General features: G+C 42.8%; 1 pseudogene; it reads right to left on the bottom strand.

Annotated features, from left to right (window-relative positions):
• Nucleotides 1–502: 502 nt before the first annotated feature.
• On the bottom strand, nucleotides 503–12142 carry LOC114622642 (annotated as a pseudogene).
• Nucleotides 12143–12709: the final 567 nt, after the last annotated feature.

Below are 12709 nucleotides of genomic sequence, written 5' to 3'. Positions count from 1 at the left end.
ACCCAGCCATGGGAAATCCTGCCTGGCTCACTCCTGCATCTGTCTGCATCCTCAGCAAGCTGCTCTCCACTCTCTGGGTGCTCCATTGCTTCCTTCACCCACCCTTCTCCAGCACCCTTACCCAGCATCAGCACACTGTCCTCTGCTGCGTACGTATACAAGTTACTCAGGAAGTTACTGTGGGATTGGATTTCGGGTGTGATCATACATTACCACCAACCCCTAAAATGTATATTTTTATAATCTGTTTATTTCAAAGCATCTCATTTAGTCCAGAAAACAGTTCAGCGTGTAAAGGCATTTGCTCCCAAGCCTGGAGACCTTAATCCATCCCTCAGGACAGACATGGTGTAAAGGCAGAACTGACTCCACCAAGTTAACCCCCGTGCACATACAGTAAATACATATTTTTTCTTTAAAGAAAAGAACTATTAAAAAAAAAAAGCCTAAATGCAGAAGCGCATCGGAGCTTCTCCTGTTACCACAGCTGCTCTCTTTTAACTCACAGCCTGTTCTGTTGCTGGTTAGCTGCGCTCTCTTTTGGAATGGTAAGAAGAATATAAGGTTCCCCAGCCTTTATAAAGCCCATTCTCCATGTCTCCCAGACCCGCCTATTAAAGGGAGCCCTGGGTGCAATCTGACACCTGCCATGGAGGTGTCCCTGGGGTGTATTTGGGGAAGACAGACTGGACTCTCTTTCTCGTATAGTGGAACCCTCACCTTGGGCCTCCTTGCTGGAGAATGGAGGTGATCTATCCTGTGAGGTCATGTTGTCCTCTGACCCAGCTGTAGTCATGTCATGGAGCTGTCTCCTCCTGAGGTGAAGTTTGTGGAAGAGATGAGTTGTTCTTTTCACTAGGTATGTTGGTGTTCTTACACTGGGCTTCCTCCACAGTGCATGGTGGGATAAAACACCCTGTGAAGACACCTTGCTCTTTGAAGTATTAGAGTCAGCTTTGGACACATCCATGCATGACTGGCTGGAGTAGATTTCCAGTGATGAATCCTCTGAAGACTCTGGTCCAGCTTTCATCTGAGGGGTCACTGCTCTGTCTCCCCCAGGTGCTGCTCATGGAGTGAGCCTTGTGGATACACTGGGGGCAGATTCTGCGAATGGGAGTTGTCTTCTTGTTCAGGCAGCTCAGGGTGGACAGGAAGCTGTACGTCATTGTAGTCTTTTTCCCTTCTCAGGACTTTCAGGTAGAGTGGGCAAATTGAATGTGTGAAAGGTAGGCACACTAGATCCCCTTTTTATAGCTATTTGTTGTTTCATGATTGGCCCTGTAGGTTTCAAGGTTTGATCCCACTGCCTGGGCTTAGTTCTTTTATTGAGTTGTCTTTCCAGGGTGACTGTTGCTTCAGCATCAAATAAGTACCCATCACCTGGCCAAACTTTTTCTCCTGTAAACTTTCCTTTATCTCTCATTGCTTATGTCTCATGACACCCATGATGACCATTCTCTCTAAAGGAACTGGGGGAACCTTCATTGTCATGCTTCAGCCATTGGAAGCTCACAGTATCTTGTACTGTTGGCCTTGTCCAGGGTTTACAGTTAGCAACTTAGCAATCACATCCCAAAGACCTGGTGACAGCTTGAATCTTACAGGGTACTTTCCTGCCAAGATCTTCTGCTTTGCTCCCTCATAGGTATGTCCCTGGGAAGGGAGGCATCTGTGTGACACAAAGCAGAGCACAGCCCCCAAGTTCCAGACATCAAGTGCATGGCCATCAACTCTTCACTTTCAAAGAGTTCTGTGTTGCAGTCAGGGAGAGTCCCACAGAAAGTTGCGAGCTTCTGGCCCATGATTAGCCTTGTGCCCAATTTGAAATCAATAAGTTTTATATTTTCTTTGCCATCTACTAAAATGTTTTCGAGCTTTAAATACCTGTGGGCGATCCCTTTCTGGTGACAGTACTGGAGGGCACATACCATCTGTTTGAATAGCCTATGGGGCTCCTCCTGTAGGTAGCTAAACTCCACAATTCTTCCCAGCAGCTCTCCTCTCAGTGTGCTCTAGAATGATGTAATTTGTGTGTGTGTGTGTGTGTGTGGTGTCAATTATGTGCAAAAGCTTAATAATATGGGAATGATCAAGAGATTTCATTATTTTAATTTCTGATTTGACATGGGGGTTTTTCCTGCCCTTGGGGAGAATTTTCACTGCTACTGTTGTCTGGTGAGGGATGGTTAGCCAGTTTTACTTCCCTGAATGCTCCTTGGCCAAGGGTCATTGAGATTTTATAATGTTCTGCTAAAGCCTCTTCGTCAAAGGGATTGGACCCTAGGTCCTGACACACTTGCCATCTCTTTGTCTTTGCTGATAGGAATGGTCAGTGTCTACACCGTCTAGTAATGCAAGGTAAAGGTGAATTAAAAGTGGATCTTAGAGAAACATTTATAGGTATAAATTTCTGCAGTGAAAAAGAAAGGTGTCAGGAGCAGCCCTGCTTATACACTGAAGACCTAAAATCAACCATAGGCCTGACATACATGCCTGCTAATACCAAGTCTTGGGTCTCTGTGGAAAAACACTGAAACAGATAGCTGGGAGTTATTATAAACAGGAAGCTTTGGTGGAAGGCTGCCAAGCTTGGCTAGTCATAGACCTTGTAGATAGGTAACCTTGGTGGATAGTAGCAACTTAGATAAAGACAAGTGAATCATAGGCGGAGTCATAGTGGTCTGTCCCCTGAACCTTCACCCAGCTGACACTCTGTTCTGGAAGATATCTGTACTCACCCTGAACACCCACACTCCTACGTCATCCCCTTCCCCACATCCTGCCCTTTTTTGTATATAACCAGTGTGTGAAAAAGTAAAAATGGCAATCTGATCAGATTATAGACAGGTTGTCATTCCTTGCATCTTTGCCTGCTTCCCCCCCCCACCCCATTCTCTTTCAGGCGACCTCCCCAGAAGCCCTGTTTATTGCCCTGCTGGACAGGACAGAGAGGTGTCCAAAATAATCTAATGATGCAGGTCAAGGTCACAGAAAAATAAAAACAAGCCAAATTCAAAAGAAATAGAGTCAAGTTCAAAACATCTATTGATCAAATGATAACTAAAATAATACAAAGGCCAATGTAACTGTCTTAGTAAAGATTTTATAGCTGTGAATAGACACCGTGACCAAGACAACTCTTATAAGGACAACATTTAAACTGAGCTGTATTGAAGGTTCAGAAGGTTCATTATTGTCGAGATGGGAACATGGCAGCATCCAGGCAGGTATGGAGCAGGAGGAGCTGAGAATTCTACCTCGTCATCTGAAGATCATTAAAAGACTGAGTCTTCTAGGAAGCTAGGAGGAGGACCTCAAAGCTCACCCCCCACAGTGACACACTTCCTCCAACTCCAACTTCCTCTTAATGGTGCCACTCCCTGAGCCAAGCATATTCATACTACCACAGTAACAAAGACTTGTTTTAGGATAAATATAACCGATACAATCTTAACCAAAACGACTGATAGAAATAAGAAGATACACATTAATAATATTAGAGGGAAACTAAGGAAGTATACCAGAGATACAACTGAAATCCAGATATCTAACAGTCGATAGGGAATGTTTGAAAAATGATCCAGTGAACTGGAAAACTCTAGAAGAAATTGATAAATGTATAGATACACATTAAACTATCAAAACTGAACTAAGAAGATAGAAAACATCTATACTGAAAGCCGATAAGAGCCAGAGGCAGGGGATGGCAATGAGGTATAGTGGTTTCTGGGCACAGTAGGGTGGTTACACACATGAGCTCACAACATTGTGACCTTCAGGCTCAAGCCAGTCAAAATCTCAGCATGAAGAGGGGAGGTGGGCAAGATCCCAGCATGAGGAGGGGAGGTGGGCCTAGTCACACACCTAGCTGGTGAGCTCTTTGCAATTGAGAGCTGCCAGGACAGGGAGGACACATTTTCAGGGTGTGGCCCCTGATAAGGTTGGACAGAGCACTCTTCAGCAGAAGACCACATATCCAAGAGTATCAGGACAACAGAAGCTGTACTTGATGGCCCAAAACAAAACAAAACAAAAAACACAAACCCAGAAGGTAGGAAAAGGGATGTGGAGGATCTGGGAGGAGTTAGGGGAAGGGATAAATATAACCAAATGTATGATTTAAATTCTCAAAGAGCTAATTTAAAACAAACAAAAAAGCAGCAAAATTAAAATAGTAATTTAAAAGATTATATTAACATATTAACAACAATAACAAAAAAGGCCAGACCAGGCCAATTCATTGGTGATTTCTATCAAGTCTTTAAGGAAAAGCCCACACCAATGCTTCTCAAACTATTCCATAAAATAGAAAGAGGAGAGAAGCTTCCAGTATCATTTTTTGAGCCTCAACTACTGAGATACCAAAACCAGGTGGGTATAGTAACGAGAGAAAAGCATAATCAACACCATGAACACAGATACAACAATCCTCAGTCAGAGTACTTAATACCTCAGCCAGAATTCAACAGCACTTAAGAGGACCGCACTTCCTGATCAGGATGGGCTCATGAAGATACACCAGGGCTGCAACACCCACCAACTGATTGACAGCAATGCGTAGAAACAGAAGGACAAGAAAAACATGCTCAGCTGAAGAGTGAAATTGTCATTTAAAAAGAAGAATATAGATGTGGACATCTCCCTGTTGTATTTAACAAGCCAGTCCCACAAAGATACCGACTTTCAAGTGCTGAAGCGTAGGTAGAGGAGGGGGCCTGAAGTCAGGGGGATTGACTAGGGATGTGACGGAGAAAGGAGAGGGGGGTACAGGACCTTAGTTATGTGCGGATACAGAAATGTTTCAGGGAAATGTCTTACTTTGTATGCTTAACATTTATTAATAAAAACTTAAAAAAGTAAGTAAAAGGCAACAAAAGTGAGTAGGTAGAAAAGAGGAATTGAAGATAATTAATGAAGAAAATTTAAAATATGTAAAAATAAAAATCTAAAATCAAAGACAAACTAAGAAAAAAAAAGCAAAATGAAAAACTAAAACTAGTACCTGCAAACCTCAAGCAGTAAAGTGAGAAAAGGGTCCACTCTGTACAAGCAGGTTCACCAGCATCCAAGTCCAAACCATCAGGGTCTGAGTCCAAAACCACTAAAGTCCAAGTCCCACAGATAGTCACCACCAGCTCTCCGCACTAGAAGGACAATAACCAGCCCTAGGCAGTACATTATATGTGCAGGTATCCGCCATTTATCACAGTGGTTCCTTCTGAGGTCAGAGCAAGACATGGACCAATGAGGGATGGACACGCTCCTATACAAGGGACTGTATTAGCTACTCTGCAGTCATTGCTGCCAAGTGCCCAACAAGAAGCAACACAAGGGTTTATTTTGGCTCACACGTTTTGAGGGAACAAGGAAAGCATGGTGGCAGGAGTGGTGTGCAGTGTTAGCATGTAGCTGTTCACACTACAATGGTGGTCATCACACCTCCAAAGCTAGGCCAGAAAGCTCCTCCTAGAGCTAGAATACACCTTCTGAAGCTAGATTCCAGCTTCCCAAGACAGTATCACCTGCTAGAGACCACATGTTCAAACACAGGGGTCTATAGGGAATATTTTAAATGCAAACCAAGCTCCATTACCTGCTGGTAGTAACCTTGGTGGGTACAAAGAAATGACATCTGGCAGATGGATGTGTTCCTCTTTGCAAATTTGGTATATACACCTTGCCATTGACACATTTTCAGGGTTTCAATGGACAACTGCTTTAAGTTCTGAAAAGAGTGATTGTGTAATTATTCAATTTAATGGAAATAATGGCAATTATGGAGAGACTGGGCAATAGATGCTACAGCTAGCTTTTCTCAGACTAATAATTTTTTTCCCTTGAGGCCCCAAAACAAGAATTCTTCACCCCAATTCATCAGGAAACAAATATATCTAAGAAGACCGTCGTGTCAATCCCTTAAGTTGGGGGGAGTAATTTTGGTCACTTTATGTGTTATAGTTGTATCATCTAGGGTGGTACATTGTTTTGTTTAATTATTGTATTCTATATTGATAGAAATATAAGATTTTTTGGTTTAATTATTCTATATTAATAGATATTGATAGAAATGTAGGTTTTTGTTTAATTATTGTAGATCAATAGACATTTAAGATTTTTGTTTAATTACTGTATATTAATAGAAATTTAATTTTTTTGCTAATTATTGTATGTGGTGGGTTGTATATGCTCAACCCAGGAAGTGGCACTATTAGAAGGCGTGGCCCTGTTGGAGTAGGTATGTCACTGTGGGTGTGGGCGTTAAGACCCTCTTCCTAGCCATCTGGAATCCAGTATTCTACTAGCAGCCTTCAGATGAAGATGTAGAACTCTCAGCTCCTCCTGCACCATGCCTGCCTGGAGGCTGCCATGCTCCCACCTTGATGATAATGGACTGAACCTCTGAACCTGTAAGCCAGCCCCAATTAAATGTTGTCCTTTATAAGACTTGGTCAGGGTGTCTCTTCACAGCAGTAAAACCCTAACTAAGACCTTGTATATTGATAGAAATCTAAGTTTTTCCCTTAATTGTTGTATATTGATAGAAATTTAAAGTTATTTTGTTTGAATTATTGTATATTGATAGATATTTAGGGTTTTTCATTGTGTATTGATAGAAATTTAAGGTTGTTTTGTTAGACTATTATTTGACTATATTGTACATAAGCCCTGTATGAAAATGTGACAGTTCTTATAATTATTTCTATTGTGTAAAGACTGTTAATGTTAGAGAAAAGGACAATTCTTAAACAGAATGCGGGATATGAAGTGGAAACCTAAGGGTTCTTTGGAGAGTGAGTTGTGTTGGATGGTGTTGTGCTGGGGCAAACACGTGAGGGAGTGTTTTCCTGAAGTGGGCACAGGTGAAAGGCTAAGGCAGACTCGTGAAAGAACGTTTAGCTGGGGCAGACACGGAAGAGAGGGTGTTCTGCTAAAGCAGCAAGTGAAAGGACACATGATGATGTTGTTAGCATGTTGCTAACAACAGGCATACACTGGTTCGCCTTACAGTAGGTAGTGGAACTCCATTTGTCCTGACTCCATAAAGAAAAACCCACCAAAAAATTTCTGGTAGTGTGTCGCGGCTTTCATGCAGAGTGCTGTCAGCTGAGACAGTCTCGTGTGCTGGGGCAAGACCTGTGGAGGACACTTGATGTTTGGAGGGTATAAACAGGACTGGACGGACAGTGATGGAGGTTGATCCTGGCTTGCTTATAGAGCTAGCTGTGCGATGCTTGTGGGTCTTGAGCTGATCTTAGCTTCCCTGAGAGGCAGAGCTGAGAACTTCTCCTGGAGTTCCTCCTGGTCCTTCCTGCTGCTTGGCACTGAGGCTGAGGCCTGGCTGTCTCTGCTAGGTAGTGCCACCACTGCTGATTCCTGTTTGCTATCCTGACTTGACCAAACTGGACTGCTGGTGTTTGCAACGGATCAAACTGCCTTTGCTGACCTGTGAACTGAACTGCCGATTTCCAGTCAACACAGATGGGAGTTGCTCCAAAGAACCATTTCTAAACCGGTCCACTTTCCTATATTCTCTATTTCCCACTACCTCTGGAGGGTGGTGGGCTAAAAGAGAGGTTTAAGCACTTAAGAACCATCATTAAAAATAGGCATTGAAAAAAATTAAAGTTACAGTTGCAAGATGAAAGGTGAATTTATTTTAAATGTTCGTCTTTGTCAGGAAAATCAATGGAGGCAGTCAAAGAGGAGTAATCTTTAATTTGGGGATATTTCTGAGCCATTCTGTGATACATATCAGGTACTGATGTCTTTATTACCTTTATATTTTCAGTTGTATTCCTTAGGTATACCCAGAAAGAGATTTCCATCCCATGGACTTGTAGGTTGAATAACGCCCTTTGTCTCTCTGAATTGTCAATATCCCAATCCTTGGGACCGGTGACAACTACTACGGATGATAAGATGGATGGTGCAGATGTGATGAAGGACCCTACCACGGGAAGAGTGTCCTGAAATACTTACACAGGTGGAAAGAAATCAGAAGGATCCTTTTAAGAGGAGGCAGGAGGATCAGAATCTGGATGGAAGGCATGGAAGAGGATAGGCATGATGTGTGTGTGTGTGTGTGTGTGTGTGTGTGTGTGTGTGTGTTTCACATTTTATTCACTGTGTATATGTGTACATAATCTCATGCCACTGTACCCATGCATAAGTCAGAAGACAACTGTATTAGTCAGGTCTCTGCTTCCAACATGTAAAGGTTGAACTCAGGTTGTCTGGCCTGAATTTCCAGTTGTTTTAATGAAATTGGAGTGATTTGTTAGAGCAGCAACAGGACATCAACATACATAGAAAGAAAGATCCTTTCGCCAATATACACGGAAGGAGGTGTCCTTTCACCCTCCAGCTCCGTGGTCATTAGAATGAATTAAACACAAAAGGCAGATAGTCAGAGCAGCTGTTTCCTACTATTGTCCTGTTTGTTCTTAAGCTTAACAGTGGCTCAAGCTTTCTTTGTCTTTTTCAATTCCCAAATGAATTAATTTAGATTGAATCAACCTAAAAGAAGGAAATGTTCTTCTTAAGCTTTCAAAAAACCTCTGTGGATAAGAGTTGGCCTTTCAGTCCAGTGGGCTCCCGTGGGCATGGCTTCACTGTTCCCCTGGGGCTTTTTGTTTCTCCCCACCAGCAAGCCTGTACTGGAGTGACTCATCCTTCCTTCTGAAATGTGTGGCAGAGGGATTGCTCTCAAGGAGATGATTGCCAGAGCCCACGCCGTTGTAGCTCCACGCTACGGTGATTAAGGACTGATTAAGAGCTGACCTTGCTACCGTGCATTAAGAACTCTGGCAGGAAATTGAACTAGAAATTTGGAACAAAGAGGCCAGGACTGCATTTGTAACTGGAAGTAGGTCATGGTTCTGCATTGTCTTAATACTAAGGCCAGATTCTCTCCTCTAAAGTTATGCTTTTCCCACTACAAGTTCTGTTATTAACGTACTGCGTCATGTGTGATTTTGAATATAGAGAAAATTAGAAAAAAATGAAGCACAGATCTGTCTTTAAGTGCCAGAATTTGTTGTCTTTTCTTGCAATATTTTGTCTTTTACAAGTCATTGTTTGGCTTTAACCTACATTCTATGCATGTTGGATAGATTTGCATCTGCCTTTTCCTCTGTCTGTCTGTCTCTTCTGTCTCTGGACGTCAGTATGGAACACAGTGCTCTGTACATGTTGGTAGTTGCTCTACCACTGAGCCACTTCCAAGTCCTGGTTTTCTAGTTTCATTTTAAACTTCGCAATGTGCAAAGATCCTGGAGCAGAGACAGCTTTGAACTTCAAAACATCTTCACACATGAATCTGAGTTTGTTTCTCGGTTCTTTGTTGTAATACCCAATCAATCTATTCAACTGAGCTCGAGGCTTCGGGCTCCTCTCTACCCATCCCAATGTTCTGGGTTCTTGAATGAAATACAGACACACACACACACACACAGCCTTTATATTTATGCCTTAAACAGCTCAATGGCTGGGCCACTTCCTAACCTCCACATGGCTAATCCACTCTCTCCAATATTCCCATCTCATTATTTACTAAACTCTATATTCCATTTTTGCTGGCCTATACTCAGTTGCAGGGGTTGGGGCGGGGAGGCCTCTTCGGGCCGCTCTTCCTACATGGCAACTACACCTCCTCGGGCGAGGTACCTTTCTCTCCTTCTCCCATGAGGGTGGATCTCCCTTCTTCTTCTCCTGTCTGTCCCTAGCCCAAGAATCCTACAAGTCCCACCTCCATCTGTCCTGCCCAGCCATTGGCTGTTGACATCTTTATTTACCAATCAGAACCAACTGGGGGCAGGGTCCCTTAGTGTCTTCCTGCCAATTGGTTTTAGGGAACATAATTAGCATGAGACTACAAGCAGACACAGTTCTTCCTAAGCCAAGGAGACCATTGTATATCTACAATGGAGGAATGTCAAAAGTTTACACAACGAATAGGAAGACAACAGGCCAACGGCGAGCAGAATGGATCTGTGCATGCAGGTAGCACATACCCAGCCTTTCTCTCTTGACCATAGTTCCTGGAGTGGATACATGTTGGGGGTTGTTGAACTTCTAGCAAAGGAGGACAAAATACTGTAAAGCAAACATCCATGAGAACACAGACAGGGACCTAGGTAAAGCTGCACAAAAAATTCACCAGAACAACCATTAGTACCCAATGGCTGACGGCAGCAGGCTCAGTTGATGTTAGAGCAAAATGGGATGAGATGACCTCCTCTGTCCCTTTGTGTGTGTGTGTGTGGTGTGCAAAATAATAGCTTAAATCATTGTTTGGATATAGGCATTTCCTTCGTTTTTTTTTTTTCAAAGCTGATTGAATTTCAAATTACATGTAAAAATCAACGTGGAATCTCTTAATTAATTCTAATAGGATTTTTTTTTCTGTGAAAACAGTGGCTGTTTAGAAGATGTAAGGAACATGGTTGTGGTGGGGATGGGTCCTTATGTAAATGGCTTGATGGGCATCGTGCTATGTCTCTGGTATATATCGATTTAAGTAGTAGAACCTGAAATATTCATGGGTTTCTAGGGCTTTCCAATGTAATTTCTTACTCTCCTTGCCTCTGGTAATGCAGACTTTTCATTAGTGGGATGGAGGTGTGTAGACTATAGTAGGATTTGAGTGGAGGTGGTATTTTTAACTCTCATTTGACATGCATGTTTGGGGTATTTTTTTAAACTTTTTTTAAAGATGTATTTATTTATTTTATGTGAGTACACTGTTGCTCTCTTCAGACACACAAGAAGAGGGCATCGAATCCCATTACAGATGGTTGTGAGCCACCATGTGGTTGCTGGGAATTGAACTCAGGACCTCTGAAAAAGCAGTCAGTGCTGTTAACCAGTGAGACATCTCTCCAGCCCCCTTGGGTATTTTTTATATACAAAGCTTGTTAAAACCTTTTGGATGTAGTGGTAATAAAATACACAGGGTCCCTTAAAATAAACAGTCTCTCAAGGAGAAAAACAATTTAGAGAAATGATTATCATAAATGATGAAGCGTACCAGGCTTCAAGATGCTCAGGGCACTCAGAGGAATAACCTAGGGTAGAGGGATGTGGAGAGTGAGACCCAGGTGTGGAGGAGGATGCTGGGAGCTGAGACACCTATTAGGAAGAATGGAGAAAATTGAAGAGGAACAAACAGACAGACAGACAGACAGACAGACAGACAGACCGGATGAGGGCATAGATAACAACGGACGCACAAAGTCTTGCAGGCTGATGAAAGCTAGCATGTTCCAAACATGTAGGCCACTAGGCATGGCCATAGAGGAGATTGATCTGAGCAGGTTGCAGGGATCAGATTATAAATGTCTGGTCATGCTAAGGCATTGGCTTATTTTAGAGGCCACGAGAAGCTATGGAATATGCAGGCAGAGCTGCTGGCAAGAACAAAATTCTTCTCTTCCATCCTTCCTCCACGTGGTACGAATCTGAGAGGAAAAGAACTGTCAAGAGTATGAAATTCACCACATCTTAAAGGACCTCCACCTCCATCAAAGCCAGGAAGCACAAACCATCCTCTGGGAATGACGAACCTCCTCCTAAGATACTGAAGCAAAGGGCTCCCGAGATTCTAAGGGGTAAGCCAGGGCTGGATAACACAGCATCTCTGGCACCTCACCATGGTTAGGGTGCTGGCCCATCACTTGAGAAAAGAAAACTCTCAGCTCATCTAAGCCCCAACTTCTCATTCCACTGATGTTTGAGCTGATGCCTTCAGGCCTCACACAGCTCTTCAGTGGAAGGTTAAAGCATTACTCCCAGTGTACCAACCGCTGTCTACCAGAAATCACATCCTTCCTTATGTACAAAGGCTTTGCTGTGAAACGTCTTCTTAGAAGACTGAGTGTTGAGAGTCTTGGTCCTGGTGAACTCTGAAGATAGCCAGTGATCATTTTAAAGACCAGGGTGGACGTTAGACCGGGTGGAAGTAGAGGGAGCAGGGCATAGGTGTAGACCTGTGACTGAGTGGTCCTTCTTCCTCCCTTTCCCTGGTGTCTTATGAATGTGACCCAGTACCTTGATGGAATGCTCTTACCCCAATATGGTTCTCAGAACTTCCTCTAATGCCAAGGGTCAGGAGTTTGAGCACAAGAAAAGCCAACTCCATCGTCAGGAAGAGCCTCCTCCCGTGAGATAGGATGCTACAAGTGTCCGCACCCCCCAGGGCTGACAACAGTTGGCTGAATTTTCTTTGATAAAACCCCTTTTATGTTTTTGTCAATTTTCTCACCGAGTTATAATTTTCTCAATTTGAAAGAAAAGGATATGCAAACTGTGTTGTATATTATTAATGGATTTAAATATATGAACTGTATTTGATAAACTTTGCTATGCTCTTTGTCTTTGGACTTTGCTTACCATGGGGTTTGGCTATACCTTAATTTGTTTTTAAGCTTGAAAAGTCCTCTCCACTTCACATACTTGATGGATAGGTCCTCACATTTTTTTTTCTGATTCTCTTAATAGGATGGGAAGGTTTTGTTGTCTTTTATTTTACTTATTTATCTACTTTACCTCAGCTGGGAGAGGTGGCAAACTCTTGCTTTGGAGACTAAAAGCTTTACCTGAATGTCTTGAGGTATCCAACTGCATGACATTGTTATTTAAGCATCCAGGCACTGACTGAGACACAGATCAAGACTTGGACCAAGCCCTTGGCTCTGGAGCCTGATAA

This window comes from Grammomys surdaster, unplaced genomic scaffold (assembly GCF_004785775.1).
Source record: "Grammomys surdaster isolate TR1022 unplaced genomic scaffold, NIH_TR_1.0 190, whole genome shotgun sequence".
NCBI classification, from domain to species: domain Eukaryota; kingdom Metazoa; phylum Chordata; class Mammalia; order Rodentia; family Muridae; genus Grammomys; species Grammomys surdaster.
The sequence above is the reverse complement of the archived record's forward strand: the minus strand, read 5'-3'. Positions and strand labels throughout refer to the sequence as shown.